This window comes from Eschrichtius robustus, chromosome 5 (genome assembly GCF_028021215.1).
Source record: "Eschrichtius robustus isolate mEscRob2 chromosome 5, mEscRob2.pri, whole genome shotgun sequence".
NCBI classification, from domain to species: Eukaryota; Metazoa; Chordata; class Mammalia; order Artiodactyla; family Eschrichtiidae; genus Eschrichtius; species Eschrichtius robustus.
The window spans coordinates 86108486-86131985 of NC_090828.1; positions in this window are offsets into that span (position 1 = coordinate 86108486).

Below are 23500 nucleotides of genomic sequence, written 5' to 3' on the forward strand. Positions count from 1 at the left end.
CAGTTTCTATGAGATAAAAATGATGAGCTGAGAAGGAGAAGTTTGAAAATTGGCTACTCTAAAGGTATCATACGCCCTGACTTTAAACTACACTACAAAGCTACAGTAGTCAAAACAGTATGGCACTGGCACAAAAACAGACACAGAGATCAATGGAACAGAACAGAGAGCCCAGAAATAAATTTATGCATATACGGTTAATTAATTTATGACACAGGAGATAAGAATATACACTGGGGAAAAACAGTTTCTTCAACAGATAGTGTTGGGAAAACTACACAGCTACATGCAAAAGAATCAAACTGGACCACTATCTTACACCATATTCAAAAATTAACTTAAAATAGATTAAAGACTTGAATGCAAGAACTGAAACCATAAAATTTCTAGAAAAAAACGTAGGTTATTAGCTCCTTGACATAGGTTTTGGTGATGATTTTTTGGATTTGAGTCCAAAAGCAAAGTCAACAAAAGAAAAATAAACAAGTGGGACTACATCAAACTAAAAAGATTCTGCACAGCAAAGAAAACTATCAGCAAAACAAAAAGGAAACCTACTGAAATGAGAGAAAATATTTGCAAATCATATATTCAATAAGGGGTTAATATCCAAAATGTATAAATAACTCATACAGCTCAATAGCAAAAAAAAAAAAAAGAAAGAAAGAAAGAAAAAAAAAAGTCTGATTAAAAAATTGGGCAGAAGATCTGAGTAGACATTTTTCCAAAGAAGACATAAAGATGGTCAACAGACATATGAAAAGGTGCTCAGCATTACTACTCAGGGAAATGCAAATCAAAACCAGAGATATCTCCTCCCACCTGTCAGAATGGCTATTATCCAAAAGGCAAGACATAACAAGTGTTGACAAGGATGTAGAGAAAACAAAACACTTGTGTACTGTTGATGGGAATGTAAATTGGTGCAGTCATTGTGGAAAACAGTATGGAAGTTCCTCAAAAAATTAAAACTAGAACTATCATACGATCCAGAAATTCCACTTCTGTGTATTTACTTATCCAAAGAAAACATAAACACTAATTTGAAAAGATATATTGGCTCATTGCAGCATTATTTACAGTAGCCAAGATATGGAAACAACCTAAGTGTCCATGGAAGGATGAATGGATAAAGAAATTATGGTACATGTATACAATGGAATGTTAGTCATAAAAAAAGAATGAACTCTTGCCATTTGTGACAACATGAGAGGACCTTGAGAGTATTATGCTGAGTGAAATAAGTCAGACAAAGTCAAATATCATATGATTTCACTTATATATAGAATCTAAAAAACAAAACAAACAAAACAAAACAAAACCAGACTCACAGATACAGAGAACAGACTGGTGGTTGCCAGAGGGGAGGAGGAGGTTAAGGATTGGGCAAAATAGGTGAAAGGAATCAAGAGGTGCAATCTTCCAGTTATAAAATAAATAGCTCATTGGATTGCAATGTACAGCATGGGAAATATAGTCAATAACGTTGTATTTACTTTGTATCGTGACAGATGGTTAGTAGCCATTGTGGTGATCTTTTCATAATGTATATAAATGTCAAATCACTATGTTGTACACCTGAAACTAATATAATATTGTATGTCAGTTATACTTTAAAAATATTGCTGCTGAAGCCCCAGATACTTCTTAAATATTATTTACACACATGCACACACAAATAAATATATTTGTATATTGCATCTCTGAAAAAGAAAGTTTAGCTACTGTATTTCAAAAAACAAAGACAGATGTATTTAGATGTACTTACACTATATTTTTTCAAAGCTAGATCATAAAATATATATACTTTTTTTTAGCTTTGAAAATTCAAAACTAATTTCTATCTCACTCTGAGACTTGTCAAATGCCATAAAGTAGAAATGGTTGTCCTGAAATATGTCCTCAATAAAACAGCCAGTTACCTTTTTTTTTTAATTAGCAGGTAATGAGCTATTTTGTCTATTTATACAGACAAATTTACATGCATAAATTTCAAGTTGTCATTTGTTTCAAACTGATTAAACAACATATTCATATTTCAAAGATTATGAAGCTTTTCCTTAGGACTGTCTTTTTATCGTTAAAAGAAAACAATGCTAATAGCTTCCTTTTTCCTATATTCAACAACTATTTACTACCCCTTCTTGATGTGGGCTTTCAAAATACAAAGAAAGTTTGGCAAGTTTTCAACGTCCTTTTAAGTCTGTTCTTAAGCGTTTGTATAAAAGCATAAAGAGCACTTCTTTGGAGAATTGATAATGTCCCACATTCAGTATTTGTATATTGAGTACTGTCAGTTATATTTAGTGTATTCATTCATTGGAATCTGTTCTGTTAATCTGCATGCAACTGATTTCTGGGAAGCAACGTGATCAGAAGAAGTCAAAGTTAACATAACAATTCCTCTTCTACAAAAAACAGCCCAAGACATTATGGGTCCAAATTTCAAAGCAAGTTACTGTATTTGCAAGTTTTAAGTCACACTTGGCAGTTTTTCCAAACACAGTGGTCAGGAACTGAAAAAAATAAACATGTGTTTCCAGGATTTTCTTTTCACATGCCACACAAAAAGTAATGTTACAACTATGTTTTCACTCCCTTTAAGAAGTTCTTCTTAAGGAAGAAAGCTTTGCTGATTTGTATTATTTTAAGGTAGACTTTACAGAATAACATTAAGGGGCAAGATAAATATTACTTTCACTGTATAAATAGAAGTTTAACTTCCCCACAGGGAATTCTTGAAAAATCTGATCTGTCATTATGCAGTGATATTTTGTACTTTAAATCTCATACTAAAATTCAGAGCACTTAGCACTTTCCATGTGCCTTAAATAAAAGGGAAAATAAAAGAATCAAACTATATGCAATTCCTAGGCAGCAAGTCTACAGTCATTCCCATTTTGCCGAAAGAATAACTGAGGTAAAGTAAATTTATTATTTCCCTGAGGTTTAGCAAAGTCTTAGCAGCTGCAGAAGGATGAAAATTCACAGGTGTGGCTCTTAATCAAGACAGAGGAAACAATCAATCATAAAATGGGATTTCAGCAGTCCATAAAGACCTCCAGACCCAAAAACATCTCTATTGCTGATAGGCCAGGTGGCCTAAATATCCACTCCAACATTCCCACCCCATCTAGAAGTGTTGCCTTGAAAAGTCTGATCTATTTAAATGTAAATATCATACTTTGTGGGAATAACAATACCAGCCATCAACTCATTAGGAGGAATTTATTTCTCAGTTCCCTAACAAAGATCTGGAATGACAGAGAATAGGACCCAGGGGAGAAAGTGCCCGTGGGTGGAAAAGAAAGGATAAAAAGTATTCAGTGTGGAATCCTTCTTAGGGAGACTGGATACTAGTACAGACCATGAGCTGCCTTGGATAGTGGTATGGCCCTAGCACCTGGATGAGGAGGGAGAAGATGAAAGGATGATAGAATAAAATAGACTTCTCTGAGCAAGATGGGTGGCATCAGGAAGGTTTGCTGGGAAAAGACGGTTGCAAAGGGTTATAAAACACTAGGGGGAAAAAACTGTTCCAGGAACTGCACTCCTTGCTATTTACCCAAATGAGCTGAAAACGTACATCCACACAAAAACCCACACAAAGATGTTTACAACATCTTTAATCATTAATGCCAAATTTGGAATCAACCAAGATGTCCTTCAGTAGGTAAACAGACAAACTGTGGTACATCTGCGTAATAGAGTATTATTCAACGCCAAAAAGAAATGAGCTACTAAATCATGAAAGACATAGAGGAACCTTAAGTGCATATGACTAAGTGAAATAAGTCAACGTGAAAAGGTTACATACTGTGTGATTCCAAGTATACGACACTCTGGAAAAGGCAAAACTGTGGAAATGGTAAAAAGATCAGTGGTTGCCAGGGGTCAGAGGAGAAAGAAGGATGAATAGGCAGAGCACAGAGAAGTCAAACTACTCTTGAATAATACTATCATGATGGATACATGTCATTAAACATTTGTCCAAACCCAATGTACAACACCAAGAGTGAACCCTAAGGTAAACCATGGACTTGGGGTGATAATGACGTGTCAATGTAGGACCATTTGTTTTAACAAATGTATCACTCTGGCTGTGAGTGTATGCGGACAAGGAGTATATGGGAACTCCTTGTACTCTCCGCTCAGTTTTGCTGTAAACCTAAAACTGCCCTAAAATATAATTCTATTTTTTAAAAAAGCAACTGTTCAACAACTTTGTGTAGGATGGCCTTTCTTTATCTTCACTTTGTTTTTGTTTTTTGTTTTTAATCTTGGTTATTATTGTTGTTAAGTTATGGACTCCTTTGAGACTCCAGTGACAGCCATGCTATATTCTCTCCCCATAAAAACATAGTACTTCCACACGTTATCACAAAACAGTGCACACAATTTCAGGTTTCCACAAATTCCCTGAAATCCATCCATAAAGCTAATACTAACTAATTTTATTGCATGCTAATAAGTACCAGACACTTTGTTAAGCACTGTATTATGCTCTGTCACATTTCATCCCAGCAACAACCTTATGAGGCAGATACTTTCATCTCTGTTTGCTTATAAGGAAATTTAATTGCACAAAGCTTTGTTTTTTGGTTTTGGTTTTTTGTTTGTTTGATTTAACAGCTGCTGTGTGTTCAAGCTGGGACTCCAAATCTAAGCTGATCCCAAGGAGCATATTCCTAACCATTCCCTGGCTCCGGCAGATCATGGACCCCAACTAAACACCCTTCATCTAACAATGGGTCTGTTTGCCTGTTCCTAAGCTCCTATTCTTTCAATAAAATATTTATCTAGGACCAGTATGTGGAGATTATACAGAGCTGGACCTACATTAGAATAGAAGGTAATCCATTTGCTACTGATCCAATTTCCACAATGGACCCCACCCCACCCCCCTATCGGTCCCACCATCTATCAGGCCATAGGTGATGGGCAACAGCAGGGTTTCTCTATATTTACCTGAGAGCAGAGGACTTGGATCATTGCCACAGAAATAAAAAATTGCTGGGTCAGCTCATCGTAAGTCTCAGTGCTGACATCTGGTAAGAGTACTTCGTAATCAATGCTAACTAACGCACAAACCACATATATTTGCAAACTCTGAGTAAATTGAGTTAAACATGAATAAATGAAACAAGGACAAAAATGAAGTCCAAATCCCTTAATATGGCACAGGTGGAGCCTTCATAAGCCCTTTCAGCCCCAACTTTCTGGCTCTGAAGTATGGGGTCTTTCTCTTAGGCCAAATCAGCAGAGCTCCCCTCTCAATGTCCCAGAACGAAATCAGGTTCAAGGTGTGTAGAACAGAATACATCATTTCCCTTTATCAGTATGTTTCTAATCCTAATATTTAAATCATTTTTAAAATTGAAGTATATTTGATTTATAAAGTTGTGTTAGTTTCACGTGTATAGCAAAGTGATTCAGCTATATATACATGTATACATATACATATATCTGAATATATATATATTCTTTTTCAGATTCTTTTCCATTATAGGTTATTACAAGATATTTACATAGTTCCTTGTGCTATACAGAAGGTCCTCCCAATTTTAAAATCTTAATGAATGAAATCTCTGTCCATCCAGTCAAAAAACCAGAAACATGAATGTCATTCAGAGAGCTTTCCCCTCTCTCATTCTCATTATTTAAATTTTCATATGTCCTGGGGATTCAACCATTGAAATATCATTTTAGGTCTTCCATTATTTGCCAGGAATGTTACAATAGCCTCCTAACTGATCTCTGTACCACCAGCCTTAACCCCTTCTCCAAGGCTCTTCTCAATACTGTCAAATGAGTTATTCATTTTAAAGTATGAATCCAGTGTTCTCTTAGTCAAAATCTTCAGTGTTCTCTCATTTCTTCCAGATTGTTCCAAACTCACCAACATGTTATAATAGGTCTTAATTCCCACAAATGTCTACTCTATGCTCCACCCACACCAAACCGTGGGCACCATTTTTTTTTTTTTTCCAATGCATTTTCACAGAGAATTTACCTACCCATAACACATACCATCCCCAAAATCCTAAACTCTCTCCTACTCCCAGCCAGGGCACCTCACCAACTCCATCACAATGTAACTCCATGTTCTTCAAGATTCAACTCAAGTTTTACCTACAATTGGGAGTCTCTTCATGAAAGCCCAACCTAGATCAGGAGTCTCCATTGCTAAATGATCTAATAGGCCCATCGTACGCTAATGGCACTAAGTAGGAGGGGCACCAAAAAACTGAGAAAAAAAATTAATTTGAAACCATTTGATTTTTTTGAAAGCAATAAAATACTTATACTGGGTAAAATAAAAACTTTGCTGGTCTTTATTGTACTGGTTTTATAGTTTAACATTATTTTTATGTTTAATTACAAAGCAGTACAACATAATCTTTTCAGTGGCACACGCTGGGTATCCTTCCTTAGTGCTCCCATATGTAAGATACCCTCTATAATTGTTGCTTTTCTTGAACATCACCCCAACTGGAATGTGAATTTTTTCTGAACAGGAACTGTGGCTTTCCTTGTTTATATCCAGTGGTCATTACGATGCCTACCAAACACTAGGAGCTCAATAAATAGAGAAGGAAAAAGGAGGGAGTAAGGGAGGATGGAAGAAAGGAAGGGAGAAAAAGAACAAAGAGGGAGGAAAAAGGAAGTTCCTTCTAGCCCTAATATCCTATGCTTCTAATTTTGAAACTGAATTCTCAATGTCCCTTTTGCCCAGAGAGCGCTGATAGCAACATACAGAAAGACAGCTTTGAACGTGGATAATCCTGAAGGAGGCTAAAATCAGTCCTTATCAAAACCATACTACTCTAAGGATAAGTTGATTTTTCCCTGGCTCTAACCTAAAGAGGCTTTTAATGTAAATCCAATCTCAATTTTGAGCTCCCACAGGATACATAACTAGTCACTATCCACCATCTTCCCTGACCTGCCTGGTTCTTTATACATACCTCAAGATACTCTCTGGGCTACCAGGGTCTCAGGTACAAACTAGAGGACCCCAGAGGCTAGGTATCTTTACATATCAACTTTCATATAAATCTTAACCTGAGACAATCCAGTAGATGGTCCAAAGTGTGGTATGTTCTGCTCACACCGAACCATGAGCAATGGCCTACCCCTTCTACCCTATTTGCACAATGACAAACGCCTACAAATGCAATAGGTCACAGGGCCCTTTTTTCCATTAAAAAAATAATAAAAGGCTAAACTGAGATACACGCTAAATAAGAGCCAAAGTATTTTGAAAAGTTATAATGAATTCTTATGACAGGAATTCTATTATGCATAATATAAATATCTGTATTTAAGGAAGATAATGGTTTAGCTCCAGGAAATAATAGCTAAGCAGTGATGAGTTAAGCAAATGTTTTACAATTAATGGAAATAAAAATTACATATTATTACAGTTAAGGGATGCTCAGAGAATGGGACAGGAGGTAACTCATACAAATAAATGGACTCTAAAGCAAGAGAGAATTAAAGGTTCTATAAAACAGACTCTCTCTCAAAGAGGGAAACTGAAAGAAGAGACCAAACTTCTTGAAGTTCAAAGATGCTAAATTCTACTATTTAAAGCCCATTACATATGTAGTTACTGGCATAGCCATTTCTTACCTTCAACAGAGTCAATTCGCCTCTTAAAATGAGATATTTAAAGGCAGATTGTTGGCTGGGTGTCTTGGATGGCAGATCACAGAGTTCCAAAGCCCTTAAGACTCTGTAGCACTAGTTCTTACTAAGTCGTAATTAACTTCATTGGGAGTTACATGATAGCAACTTAGAACAGAATTTGGCCGAACATTTTTAGTATTCTTCCACTTGGTAATTACTACTTCAGTGGGAATCTCAAGTAAAAAACAGAGGGCAGAATTTGGCCCACAAAGAGAAGCACATCAAGTAACTGGCCCAATTTATAATGCCAATAACAGAGTGTATTAAAATCTCCCATGAAGCACCCCCCATTAGCTCGTTGATTTCATCATAAATATAAATTCAACCAAAATGACTACTCAGATCCTTTACCAAGTCTCCATGAAGGGCAGTGTGTAGGGGAGAATATGGCTAGGGAATGGCTCCATATACCCAATAACCACCCTAGAAGGGCAATTATGTACAAACTAAGTAAAGGCTAGATGCTGTTTGGCAGTGTAACCACATAATAAATTCTTGTTGATGCAAGAAATAGGAGCCATCACAGCACTAGTCTGGGCATTAAATATCTGAAGAATAAGATTTAGGCCTAAGATTTGGACTTGTGTTTCAAAATGAAAACCCAACACTAGGCTCAGAATGATAGCTATAACGATAGTTATATATTAGAAAACTTTACACAATATGCAATTTTTCACTACCATTAACTGTGGAACGTAACATTTCCTGAAACTCAATCCTGATTGTTTCTTCAAAAGTTGTTTATATAGTGCATGACCTAGTTTTTATCATAAAAGTGGAGACTTTTTTTTTTTACTTGCTTGTTTTAAATTACAGTATTTATTTGGAAACTAATTTTAGGGAATTATCAACTTAACATCTGAGTTTAAAGGACAATCAAAAATCACAAACTGATGCAGAATATAGGAAAACAATATTTTAAAAATATCTTCTTGTCTTCACTACCTATGTTCATCCCAGTGATTCACCTGGGGCACTAAAGAAGATAACTAATTCATTTCCTAAGGGCCATCTCACAATCCCCTTGATGTGGTGTCTTGGCCAGACTTTCAAGGGAAGGTCATTAACACCACTTCCCCAACAGCCTGAACTGACTCTTCTTTGTCATGAAGTCCTCACTCTCAACCATCACCACCTCACCTCCCAGCAGCCCCTACTGTTTTAATGGCCATAGCATTGAGAAGCAAAAGAAATCGTACCAATATGCCCTACCAAGTAAAGCAGACTGCTTTCCCATTGGCCAGCCCATCCATCAATGCGCCATGTTTGTTAACATTCTGAAAGACATTTGTGCAGAGAACAAATTGACGGAGCCCATGTTTATATCAGAAATTTCAGAAACGGCAAGAGATTTATTCATGGATCTTAACACCCATTCAGACTGTCATAAAACACAAAGGACCAGATTCAATAAAAACTCTCTCCAACTTCCACAACACTAAAGTCTGTGTGAGCCTTCAAAACAAAATCAATTTTTCCAGTTTTGCAAAGGGCTGTTCAGACTTCAGTAGCATGGAAGCCAGCTGGGGCATTTCCTTACTCATCCCCTAAATTAGTTTCAAAAGTAGTTTTGAGGACCACATTTGATCAGAAGAATTTGCATGCTTTTTCTCTCTCTCTCTCTGTATCTCTCTCCTTTTTTTTTCTTTTTACATATTTCAGAGTACATCACATGGAGAACAAACAACAGAACCACAGCATATGTCTCACGCAGTTAAAAGCTTTAAAACTGGCCCGTAAAACAGAATTCTTTGGTACACAGTGAAAAATATTTTTTGATTCCATAATCCATACTGCAGTAAAATTGGGTCTAATCATTTTGAAAAGTTGCTGTGTCCACGGACAGCTGTTCTTCATACATACTGGGAATGTTTCCTTTACATTCCTAAGGACATAAGAGTTTGACATCAAGCCAATACCTCTAGAAATGGTGAAAGCTAAACACACCCCATACTGATGCTTTTACTCTTCCAACAAACTTTCTTCCACAACTAAAATGTTAAAACTTTTACCCCACAGCCCACATTCTGAGATTAGTCCAATAACTAATGTTCTGTCCAAGTAAAATACATTTTGTCATAGCTTGAAAATGTTACCTTTCACAGAAGTATAGTATTTCTGACCAGCAGGGAACATATGTCAACATTATCTATTATTACCCAATGTCAGGACCAAAAAGGGAAGGTGGGTGGTGGATGTTAATAACGACTTAAGCGATTTCTAAAAGAGGCATTTGAGAAGTACAAAGCCAGAAGTTTCAAATGTTTTGTCTTATTTTCGCTGTGTCAGCAACCTGCCCCCCGCCCCCCCCCCCACCAAGAACAAATCTAATGCTGCCTCCGACCCAACGCCTAGTTCTCTTTTCAATTTTAGCCAATGCTTTGCTAAGCTGGAAAGTTTGAAAAATACCCTACAAAACTTCTCCACCAGAAATGAAAAACAAAAACATATGACCAGCAATGATGAAAGCAACTCCCACTCGCTAAGAGAAAGATTTTCAATCACAGAAGCACACGGCTTTTGGATTGGAAAATTTATTTTCATTTTTCAAGCTACTTGTCTGGTGTTTAGATTTGGGGGTTGGGTTTCTTGTTTAACACTGGAGGACGCAAGGGAAATGCATGTTGGGAGTGTAACTGTATTTAAGCAATTTTCACAAAGGTAAGCAGAAAGTATTCTCATCCTACAAGGCTGCAGAGAAGACAATGCCCATCCCCCCTTCAGTATGGGTTTCCCCTGCAGGAGGAGCTGAAAGTCACAGTCGGCAACAGTCTATAGGAGGAACAGTGTCTCCCACTTTTCCTAAAGTTGGATCAAGATGTGGCACAAAATATATCATGAACCTGTGGCTCACCATGCCCCCTATCCTGGGAAGCCATGATCATGAACTGCAAATGTATTTGGAGGCACCGTGATTGGGAGCAATTAAGTTATTACGGTCCCTTTGGGCCATGTGGTTCTATCTGGTGTTTCTCAAAAAAAAAAAGAAAACAAGAAATTTGAGTTCTCACTTTACCACATACACATCTTGGGGAAGAGAGTATTGTGGGTCACAGGTAAAGACATGGGTCCTGGTTGAAGCCTGGAACAGGAAGCACTGGGATAAGATGTCCCCCGAGTCCTGGAGATCTGTGCACTTTCCATCAAGGGCATAGTGTCCTGAGGTTCTGGGCCTATTGGAAAGTAGGTTCTCATTTATTCATCTGTTTGGTTACTGTAAAAATGAATCTTTCCCTTTGAAGAAATCATTCAGGAAAGATTATAAAATAAAAGCAACTAAATAAATCCTTCATGCTAGGAGACTCTTAGAACTACAGAACACTCAACCCAGGGGACAGCACATGTCACAAGACTGTGGAGGAAGGTGGTAATGCTTACTGTTTTGACTTTTGAAGGAAGTTATTTTAATTCATTCTTCCTCATCTCACTCAGCTTCTGAGGACAGAAGTCATGGAACTATAGGTTCCTGCTAGATATATTACTAAGGCAAAAAAAATGTTAGTCCTATTACTTAAGTAGTAAATATTGCCACCCAAGCAATATTTTAATTGCTAAGTGGCAGAAGTCTATAATCATCCCACAACTGAATGGTGGGTCCAAGACAATCAAATTATAGAGAATTCTCTGCTCTTCATGTGTTGTGATGGTGCCCAAAGCACCAAGTAGAGGAGAGTGCTTTGAGGTAACTCTTCCAGTGCTGTAGGAGAGGTGGAATTCCCTCAGTTCCTTTGGTTCATCATTCCCTTTCACCGACTCCTCTGGGACCATTTCGGGTTAGGTCAGGGGTTTGCTTACATTCACGGTAGAGGAGAAAGTTAACTGGCCCCCTCTCATTTAGAACATGGCTTCTGTGAAGCTCCACCTGAGCTAACAAACCGCAGAAGATGTTGTACAAAAATAGTACTAACCTAGATAAATAGAGTGCCCTTTAAAACAATCATTAAATGTTAAGATGGAAATAAAACCTTCAAAGTTCAACCTCCTTATTTTCAAAGATGAGAACTGAAGCCAAGAGACTGAGCAATTTGCCATGTCACACAGCTTAGCAGGTGCCCTGATTCCACTCCATTTCAGCATGACATCATGGGAAACTAAATAATAGTGTTGGAAGCCATGGTCCTGGTCCCCTTAGGACAGGGAGAGTTGCGTAGCAGATTGCAAAGTGTGTGAGGGGACCCTAAATTAGGATGCTGCTTACATGTGCTTCTTCACCTATGATTTGGGCACTTTTCTGCAAGTATCTTGCAATTCAAAAAGAAAGAAAGAAAAATAATTAAATACAGTAAAAAAAAATACATAAATCATTTCCAATTAAAAAAATCTCTAGATACAAAATTTTAAGATAAAGTACTACATACAAAGAGGGCTGACTTAAGTTAGGCTATCAATTCAACCCAAACACTGGGAAATAAGAATTGCAATAAGGTAAGCAATAACATATGTCTTCAAAATAATAATAATAGTAATAGTAATTTTTATTTGAAATGCACTAGCCAGGTTACACAATATTCTATTCTCATTTCCATTGATCTTTAAACAACCTCTTCTCTAAGGAGAAAATTTATTTGTATCATCATTTATAACTATGAAAACTGAAGTGCAGAGAGATTTATTAACTTGCCGAAGGTGACACAGCTAATAGGCTGGTACAGCCTGAAGGAGAATCTGGGTATTTTAACCTCTGCATAGCTAGGTATTCTCTCCACTACAGTGTGTTACCAGTAGTAATAATATTTTGCTTTTGTGGGAACATAAGACATTCTCACGCCACACAAATTCATATCAAAGATTAGGCACTTTATGGGCATTCCCTGGCGGTCCAGTGGTTAGGACTCCGAGCTTTCACTGCCGAGGGCCTGGGTTCAACCCCTGATCGGGGAACTAGGATCCCATAAGCCGCACAGTGTGGCCAAAAAAAAAAAAATTTAGTAAAACATTTAGTAAAAGATTAGGCACTTTAGGGATTACAAACATGGAATGGAAACCTATCTTCAAGAAACTTGTTCTTTCATAAGGAAGTGAAACAGCTTAGTTTTTAAGATGTAAGTTCAATCACCAAAAATTAATCTTATGGGACAATTTTGTCTTCACTTGCATTTTGAGATGGCCAAAGTCTAAGAAAAGCTGAAGAAGCATTTTAGGCTAAAATTGCCGAGAACTAAGTTCCTTTTTGAGGCTAGAAACATTTTTAGGGGTGGAAGTGGGGGAACAGCTGATATTTGAATTGTTTTTCTCTGCTGGTACACGAGTCATGAGTAGACTTTATGCCTTACAGAGAGGTTAACAGACACTAAAGAAAATACCACTATCAATTTTTGTTTTTTGACAAATTTAGAATCTAAAACATGTAAATAATTCATAATCTCTACCACACTCCACCTATAAAATTTGCAGATAAAAAAAATAAGATTGGAAGAGACGAGAAAATTAAAAGATGAAATTATGTCTGGGCCTTCTTCCTACCAATGTCATCTAAGCAGCAAACCTGGTTGAGCTTTGGAAGCTTTGTCAGTTTCAATGGTGAGCACATTAATTTATTTGTATGTTAGCTTCTTGGGGGAATAGGTTACATGGTCTGCTTCAGAGTTATTCTGGAACCTTTTTCTGGTTAATATCATCACAATTCTTGCTTCTTATATTGGCCAATGATTAATGGATGTCATTTGCCTGAATTTGGGTTGAGTGTTAATATACCATATTAGACTGCAACTAACAGGCTCCCTTCTTCAATTTATTTGAGGCTTCTTGCAGAATAGTAAAACATATCATGGATCCAGATACATAAACTAGCGAAGAACAGACAAGGGAAAGGATTATGCCAAATTAATATAACTGAAATAATCAGGACATGGTAGAATTTAGTCAATTATTTTTGACCCCTCTTTTTACCAATTTGGAGCACCACACAGTCAGTATGTTTGGTTGCCACAAGGCAAACAGCTGTAAGATTCAAAAATACCGAAGTGATAAGCTACAACCAAATTAGCATGCAAATTAGTACAATCTTTCTGAAGAAAAGGGCACTAACGTGAACTAAAAGCCTAAAATCCATATATATTTTTGACTTGGCAATTCCACTTCTGGAAGTATGTTCTAAAAGAATAATCAGGAGTATGAACAAATATTTAGCTACATGGAATATTTGTGCCAACCACATTTGTAGTCTTTAAAAGATGGGAAGCAACCTAATTGCTCAATAAAAGGGGATTAATTAACTAAATAATGGTGCAGCCAAGATAAAAGGTGTTGTGAAAGAATATTTAATGACACAAATATAGTCAATATGTACTCTTACATGAAAAGACTTTTTTTTAAATTACAGTAGGATTTACATTTCTAAAATGGGCCTATAACATAACATACATAAAAGAAACGTTTGGACGAATGTGCACCATTAACAATGGTTATTTTTAATTTGCGGGATTGTGTGTGGTTTCCAATTTTCTTCATTTTATATTCTCTATACCTCCTATATTTTTTATAATGGACATGAATTATTTTGGTTGAGAGAAAAACAAAACAGATTTTTTTTTTTCAATAAGGAAGGAATAGCTACCACCATGGTACAGAAGCAATTTTCAATGAAGCAAAAACAAAAAATGTTATAGGCACATTATTTAAGTTCTTTTCTATTCAAAGTGAAAACCCCTTTCCAACAAAAATGAAAGTAAAATACAACAGCTGTTTTTAATTACCCCACTTTTGGGGGACTATCCTATAATGTCAAATATTTAAATTATCTGAGGACAATATTGAAGGTATCAGTTTAAACATAGCAATGTTGTTCAGTGGACTACAGCCTTGATATTTAATCTGCTGTTATGAGTTTACATAATCTTTCAGTGTCTCAGTTTAATTACTAATAAAAAAGGGACAGGCTGTGAGTCATACTCAGCTCATTGAAGAATATTAGTCCAATCAAACCAAAAAGATGCTTTAATTTCATTTGGTCCTAGTTCCTGCTTTAGAACAGAATTAAAAACAAATATAGAGAAAGAGATGGAGAAAGTGAGTCACCTAATTTACATCTAACATAATGCAAGCATTTCTTAATAGGTGTTCAGTATCTGAAGGGCTAAATTATAGCATCTTAGAAGCAACTTCTTAATGGAAAGTCTTAGCATTTTTAATCTTACTGCAGATTTTTTACCTTGTCAACTCAGAATCCATCTGATTTTGAACAAGAAAAATCTTTTACTTGGAGACAAAGGTAAGCCACAGTACACCTCTAATTAAATATGAATCTCTTCTGGAACAATGGTACAAAGAAAAAGGCAAATTGTATTTTATAACTCAGACAAAACAGTCATCCACCAAAAGAATATTGCCTTCTTCTAATTATTAGAATAAATCATTCCATGGAAAACTGTTTGGCACACAGTGAAGATAAGAAGACGATAAATATAATACAAAAAAATAAAAGGAGATAGATTCTCCATTCAAGCAAACTCATCCTAGCTGTAAGTGAAACCCTTGAGGGAATACATACCAAGGCACCTCAGAGGCCTCAAAATGTCTATGGCACTTCACATAAGTCTTGGATATAACCTAGTCTGATTAAGATTGAACCAATTTAATTTTCGGTAACTGGCCTCTTGTAGCATTCCAACTAAAATAAAATATTTAAAACTCTTTTCTCAAAAAAATGTATTTGTTTTTAGGAGTAAAGATGTGGTAGATATTTCATTCACCAAGTATGGGTTGAGTAAACATGGAGCCGGTGGTTTTTCCTTGGCCAGGTCGAGTATTAAGCATTTGGAGGTAGAGGAGTAGGTTGGAGCACAGCCTGGGATGTTGCTTGAGTTTATTTTTGAGTAGCCTCCCTCTTTCCAGAGACGTCTATGGCACTGAGAACCCAGGTGAATTTGTAGAAGCTTTTCATGTCTTTGGTTTTGAGCCCAAAAGCAGATACTTGGAAACTACAAATGCAGGAATTTGGGATACTTTGTTCTTTTAATTAAAAGAAAGAAAATAGGAGGTCTAGTGGTTAGGACTCTGCGCTTCCAATACAGGGTTCTCGGGTCCAATCCCTGGTCGGGGAACTAAAATCCAGCATGCCGCGAGGTGCAGCCAAAAAAAAAATAAAAGAAAGAAAATAAATAAACCTAATAAGTTATCATCACTATCCCCCTGAGTCAGCTGTCCAGTGTTCCTCATGGTCCTTGGATAAAGCCACTCTCCATAGACAGACCTGCCCAATCTATGATAAGGTTTTCTGGCAGTGTGGAGAGGACAGCTCACTTGTCACTTTTCCTAGAAGTAACTTCGTGATGGTGGCTAGCTCACTATTGTCCGATAACTTCCTATGAAGTTCCTCCTTCAGACTCACCATCCAGTACTACCCTTAGCTCTAGAAAATGGCACATCACCCTTGGGAGTATCTCCTCTTGAGACACATTCCCTGTATCAACAATTTAGCTCTTTCTAAATTTCTATGTGGGTCTACCTCAAGTAATTGCACACCCCCATTTATTCTTAACTATGTGAATCTCGACTAGAACTCTGTCCACTAACCCATCTCCCAGTTAGGGTACTCAACACCTCTCATCATCTCCATGGTTCTTCCAATAATACTTGGAAGACTGTGAAACATTTAGGAGAAAATCCCAGTTCTCTGGTGCCACTAACCCTAGTTTAGTGAACTTTAGCTCATTCTCTGAAAGACCGGCCCTCCTAAGGCAATAAAAGAGCACAGATATATGAGAAATAGAAAATCTCTAATAATAACATGGTTTGCATAGAAAAATCAAAAGTGTAACATTTGACACTACATAACACACATTTCTCGGTCTGTTCAGATACAACAGTATTATGAAAAAGGAAAAGGAATAGAGTATATTTTGCAAGAATTTTGGCTATGAATATAAATGATGAGCAAAGATGGGTTATTTAGGGATAGTAGAGCTGAGAGAATTTGGGGTGGTGTTTTCATTTATGTTAAGGCTTTTTTTCAGATAAGGGAAGTGTGATTATCTCTGTAATAATATTGGTAGCTACCATTTAGCGAATACTCTGTTTCAGGGAGTTCTCTCCATACCTTTTCTAATTTAATCTACACAACTGCCCTTCTTTATCCCCATTTTTAGGGTGAGGAAATCAAGGTTCAGAGAAATTAAGTAATTTGTCCACTGTCAAACAGCTAGTAAATGAGAGAGTCTTGTTCAAACTGAGGTCTACAGATTCTAAAGCTTGTATACTACCACTCAAATAAAGGCAATGAAGAGGGAAAAGCTAGGGGTGTGGGAAAGAGCCTGCAATTGTTTGAATAAACAAGCCTTCAGAAGAAGCTAGAAAAACTGGATTCAAAACAGAAGTATAGGAGGAAACGCATCCTTTGGAAGGTGGAAACATACTTACTTCTTGGAGAGAAAATGAAGTACATTAAAAATTAAATGGTTCTGGGTCTTCCCTGGTGGCGCAGTGGTTGAGAGTCTGCCTGCCAATGCAGGGGACGCGGGTTCGAGCCCTGGTCTGGGAAGATCCCACATGCCGTGGAGCAACTGGGCCCGTGAGCCACAACTACTGAGCCTGCGCATCTGGAGCCTGTGCTCCGCAACAAGAGAGGCCGCGACAGTGAGAGGCCCGCGCACCGCGATGAAGAGTGGACCCCGCTTGCCGCCAACTAGAGAAAGCCCTTGCACAGAAACGAAGCCCCAACACAGCTAAAAATAAATAATAATAATAAATAAATAATAAAAATAAAGGAATTCCTTTAAAAAAAAATTAAATGGTCCTATATTTGAAGGTGACATTACAATAAAGTGATATTGAATGATCATCCAGAAAGTTAAAGTTTGTACGGGTCTTTAAAGCTAATTACCTTCACTAGATGGTATGCTTAAACTTTGTTGAAGAGCAGATTTTGGTGCAACAGGTCTGTGTTGGACATTAGCCAGGGCACTTAGTTGCTAATCTTATAATTAGTTTCACTGACTTTCCAGACAGCCCCACATTACAAGCCAGAGCAAGGAAGACTGCACTCCTTAAGTCTATATTATACAGTCTTACACAGTAAGAACTACAGTAACCACAATATGGTCCAATGACAAGAGCTTTAGACTGAGTCAAGAGACCTGAGTTGTAGTTGTAGATTTACTAACTAATCTAGTGAGCCTAAGAAATTTGCTTAACTTGATTGTGACCCGTATTTCCAATCTGTGTAGGAGGGGATTAATTTATTCAACAAATATGCATTGAAAGTGCCTGATGTAGCAGGCACAATTATATGTGCTACAGAGCTCACTCTGTACCCAATGTCTCCACTCTCCTGAAACTTACATCCTTGTAAGGGGTAGCAGAGCCAAAAAATCACAAAAAGAGCAAATCAGTAAACAAGGTCTGAGAAAAGCAATATGTAGAAAATACAGGGAAGTGTGAGAGAATATGCAACAAGGAGATAAATTTCAGGCTCTTACTATATCAAAGCAAGAGGTGATGGTGGCTCTTGGAAAAATATTGGATATAGTCAGGATGGCAAAAAGATAAGATCTACTAATGGGTTGTATATAGGGTAGCAAAGGTAATAAGGAATCAAAGATAAGTCCCAGAAGTTTTTCTTTTCAACACCTACATAGATGAGGTTTACTGAGCTGGAGAACAATGGTGAAGATCAGGTTTGAGGGTTGGTAAATCAAGAGTTCTGTTAGTTGGTTATTAGATGTTGCCCTACATGATCTCTGAGGTTAATTCCATTTATACAATTCTGTGACTCCAGGCTGTGATCAGATAGGCCATTTTGAGAGATGAGAGATGATGAGAAATAAATTATCTTCATGTCAGTGGATGACTGAGGTAAAACAGAAATGGTGGCCAAGAGAATCTAAGACATATATAAACTGTGTAAGAGCTCAGTTGGTAAAATCATGAACTCAGGCATTTAATTCACTGAGTATTAAGATCAAGAATAGGACAAAGAAGAAGATTGTTGATTTAGAGCCAAAGTTACTGGAGACCTCGTACATTGCCCTGGAGATCCGTACATGTTATACAGAAGATGACATACATCTGGAAGACAGGCAGGCAGAGCAAAGATCTCTCTCTTTGCTTTGACCTCTCTCAGCCACTGGTTTGTGCAAGAGATCTTGTTGCCTCTTTATTCTCAAACAATAAATGGGTTAGGAGACTATAGGAATATGCCTGGGTGGGTTTAGTGTGAAACCTGCCATTTTATTTTGTGAGGGCTGGACTTATCACCTCAGAAGTGAGAAAACAGGTGTGAAAAACATACCCCCTTCCCAACCCCATTTCTTCTAATAAGTGCATTCTTTTTAAAAACCCTTTATTCAGATAACAAATGATTCCCATAGCCCTTATTCTCCATGCCTATTTTTCACCTTCTTCAATAGAATTGTCCCAAACTCCTAGGATCAGGAATGTGGTGTCATGATAATTTCAGAGAGATACAGGGTTAACTATGGAACACAGTTTCATTTCACTTTGGTGCAAGTTACTATACTTGAAAATACAGGTTTGAAGCATCTCTTTCATAAGCATATGCTCCTGAAATGCTGTTAGGCAGCATGAGGAATATTTCTGCCCCCTTAAAAGGAACCATGGTGCTGGAGTCATCACCTCTGGCCCAGGACAGATGACACACTGTTACTGTTCCCACTTACAACCAGAACCAGATACAACCAAGGATCATGCAAGACATTGCAAAAGAAAGCATTTTGTAAATGGTTGTGTAATATGTAATACAAGATGTGATTCTTATGTTCTTATTGAATCATGAGGAAATGATGCTGGTTATCAGTGAGTGGAATCCCTACAGATCCATTCCTTAAGGCTGGATCACAAATGTGCCATCACAACTAAAGCTAGTTTTGAACAATCTAAGCAATTACTATTGCTGAGACGAATGGTGATTTGACATGGGCAACACCAACTTGACCATAATAGTTTCACTTCAGCACTAGATATTTGACATTCAATAGCACTGGAAAAGGTAAAAGGCGTTTTAGTCACGCCTTTTTATACTTGGTAAGTGATAGGTCCCACCCATTAGAGTTCCAATTTATTTTAAATAATAGATTTTACCAAAAAAACCTCACCTAAACCACTATCTCATGTATTTCTAACTAATTTTAACCTCTTTTTAAAAAAAGTACAGAGGCTGATATACCCACTGAAACTATCCCCTGGCATACTTACCTTTGCAAATACATTTATCTGATAAATTTGTTTTATACCCTTCTTTCCTACCCACAAAAAAATCCTGGCTTCATTATTTTTTCCCCTCTTCTAATACCATCCACTCTCTGATTCTATTCTTTCTAAGTTCATATACATACAGGTCTCCATTATGACAGAAAATACGTCATATGATTCAGTATTTTAAGCCTCACATCCTCCATCATATTTAGAAATGCTTTCTTCTCAACTTCCTTGGGTCAGTAAAGTGAGAATATTTTTTTAAAAACACACATTACAACATATTTATAAAGTAAAAACAATATTTAGTATATTTGGCTTTGTTTTAACTAATATTCTGGACATTTCTAAATGTCTGTCTTCCTTTACAAGCTGCCAACATCACATGAATTTTTTCTTAATGTGAGCTTTTAAAGGATAAGGACCCAGTCTCCATCAAGCCTTCAGCACTGTAATTCTCTCACCCAGGAAGCCACTGTGTTGATGTTCCAGCCATTGACTCCAACATGTTAGGGAACCTTTTTTATATACAATATTTTGGTGCATTTTCGTGTCTCAAATTACAAATATGACCAGATGCATTGTGATAAGACCAATGCACACCATCCTGCCTCCATATATGCATCATTAATTTGACAGCATAAAAGTGTTAATGCTAACTTTAATTGGAATTTTTTATTAAACATTTTCTTTATCCTGGACAAAGAGACTAACTGTAGATTATTAGCAAATTCTTCCTTTACAATTAGAAATTGTTTTAAGAGACCATAGCTATTGGGAAGAAATAAGCAAGTCATACATGCTCCAAGTACACACAAGTGGCTGTCATCTTTTCCAATTCATAACTACTGCAAGTCAAGTTTAAACTGAGCTTTAAAAAAAGACAAAAGCCAGAATGCAGTGGTCAAGACATTCAGATCAGCAAGGCTTCCTTAATTCACTGTTAAAATACAAATTCCACTCAAAGGACACTCTAATTATCAAATCCAAAGCCTGTTTAAAATAAAAGGACAAAAATGACATCAAAACATAAAAACTCCACAGCTTTATTTAAGAAATGCTATTTAAGCTATAAAGGATTTCCTGTTGTTCTTGTTTTAAGTAATTTTATAGTATTCTTTTTGTTCTTGGGTTACTCCATATCCAAATAATCATGTATGTAAATGACTCAATACAACAGTGGATGCCACGGACAATGTAAACATTACTGTTTATCCAGAAGCATTATATGCTCATGTAAAAATGGCATTAAAAGCTTGTGGTCAGATCAAAAAACCACAACTGTAATTGTTTATTTATATAGCTCACCATTACTCTGCAGTGTAAGTTTACATTTTTTGTAAACTTCTAAACATTGCTGAGTTAGTCTTAGAAGAGTGAAAAATTCATCGTTCGCCTAAATGATTAAAGACAAACAACTTAGGTCTATGCATGCAGCAAGATGCTTTAATATGGAAATTATTTACTTTGCTCAAGCTTATAGTTTTCATTTTGATGCTGCCCTTGAAACTGCATGATAACAGGGCCATTCAGTGGAATTTCTGCATTTTTCTCTTTAGTTCAGGGCAGCTGGTTTCTTTCCTCTCTAAGCAGAAAGCTAAAGTATATTTATCACTCTAACAGTGACTCAAAACAAACAGGAAGTCTTCATCAGCCGGCTCCTGGGCATAGCTGATATTAGGTACTGGCAGAAAGGAAACAGAGACTTCATTCTGTGGGAGTCCGACAGAATGTACATGCAGATGCAGGCGATAACAAAGTTAGGGATGCTCCAAATGACCACCGTGTTCTCCCAAGATTAAGTGCTCTTGCAATGCTCGCCAGTTCTCAGAGTCTGCGAAAATTCCTCAGGAGTTTTCCTTTCCATTTCAGTTTGAAAGAGTAGTTTGAACTGGATACCACAAGCCTTAGAATCCTTGTGAACCTATGCGCCAAAGGAAACCTGGGAGGGAGCTATTCTGGGAGATTTGGCTTTGATCTGGTTGCTAGGAAAAAGCCCTGCTTTTGTCTGGAAGTATTCTGAATGGCTCCTTCAGTCAGAATGAGGCCTGCAGGTCACTGTCTGAATTAAGTGAAGAGGATTTTTTTAATGCTAAAAATGAAGTTGTCGCTGTGTGCCATAATAAAGCTGGAGAGAGCGAACTATGGTGCTGAGCAATGGCACTGGCTCTTTGCTACAGCTTAAACTCCAAGGTATACTGTGAAAATCACTGAAGCATCAAATATATGCAAATATTCCTCAGTGGCACATATGTTGCTAGAGACCTTCGCCTTCACCTTCTTTTTCAAATAAGACCTGTTTCAGATTCAAAGCCCACTTTGTTTTTATTAATATAAATGTTCACTACCAATTTTTTTACCTTATAAATAAATAAAAAGGTCAAACATTCACACCGAACTTTTTGCAGCTAAGCCATGTTCAGAATGGATTAAACTGCAAACTACTGATACTGATTCAAAAATTATTAGGCAATACACTTTCGGGGGGTCCTTAAAATATTTTTTATACTTGTTGACTAATCTCCTTGTTTATAATAATGTTTATACCTTTGTATAAGGACTTTACAGCCATTATCTAATCTTCACAGATCCTGGTGAGGTAGAAAGGGAGCAAATCTTATCTCCATTCTACAGATGAGGAAACAGAGATTCAGGGAGGTTGAGTAACAAGCTCACATTTTAAGTGGCACATTCTGTCCAAACGCAAAAACGACAGTAGGGCCCAGGCTTTGTTTTTCCAGGAATGGGGCTGGAAAAACAGCCCCTAGATTTTCTAGACTAGATTTTCATCTAGTCACTCATGTGTTCACCAATCGCCTTTAAGACCAGCGTTTCTATGGTGACTGTACTCAATCTCCATACAACCTGTTGGAAAAACTGGCAGCAAACGAGCCCAAGTGAGGATCAAACCTTTGACCTTGGTACTATTGGCATCTGGTGCCAATGAACTGAGCCACAGACTGAAAGCCTAAGTAGCCCAAAGCAGAACGGGACTGATCCAAAAAGTTCCATTGCTCCCCTTCTAAATAATTCTGGAATAAGAAAGAAGGGGCTATTTTTCATGAACTTATCTAGTTCTGTTCTCTCAAGTTTGAAACATATTGTACACTCCAAGCAAGTTCTAAAATGTGAAATATAAATTAAAGAATAAGAGATAGCTAAGAGGTAAACTACACGAATGAAAATTTAAATACGGTAAGAAAAAAATGAAAAAGGGAAAAGTGTGCAGAGTCTGGGACCTTCAGGAACTCAGCATCATTGTTGAGTGGTTCTTCACCTGTATTTGTATCTGTAGGTCTAGATGGTAAAGCTAAGGAAAGGTTAAAATGAAAGGGATACTTTTCAAAATAACGTTACACATTTCTCTCTCTCTCTCTCTCTTTCTCTCTCTGCTTTATTTAGGTATAATAGATATCCTCTTTAAAAGAAAGTAAGGACCCTTATTCCTCAGAAAAAGTTAAAAGGAAAATATATGCAAGACTACTGGAGTGTTAACCAGATAGAACCTGTATTAACCAAGTAATGGAGGATTATCTCCAGGAAAAAAAGCTGGGGAAATACCTATTATATCAGAACACCTTCTAGGAGTTTCAGAAGCAGGAAGGCAGCCTAACCTATCTTTTGGAATGCAAATTTCCCTGCAGAACACCAGGTAAAA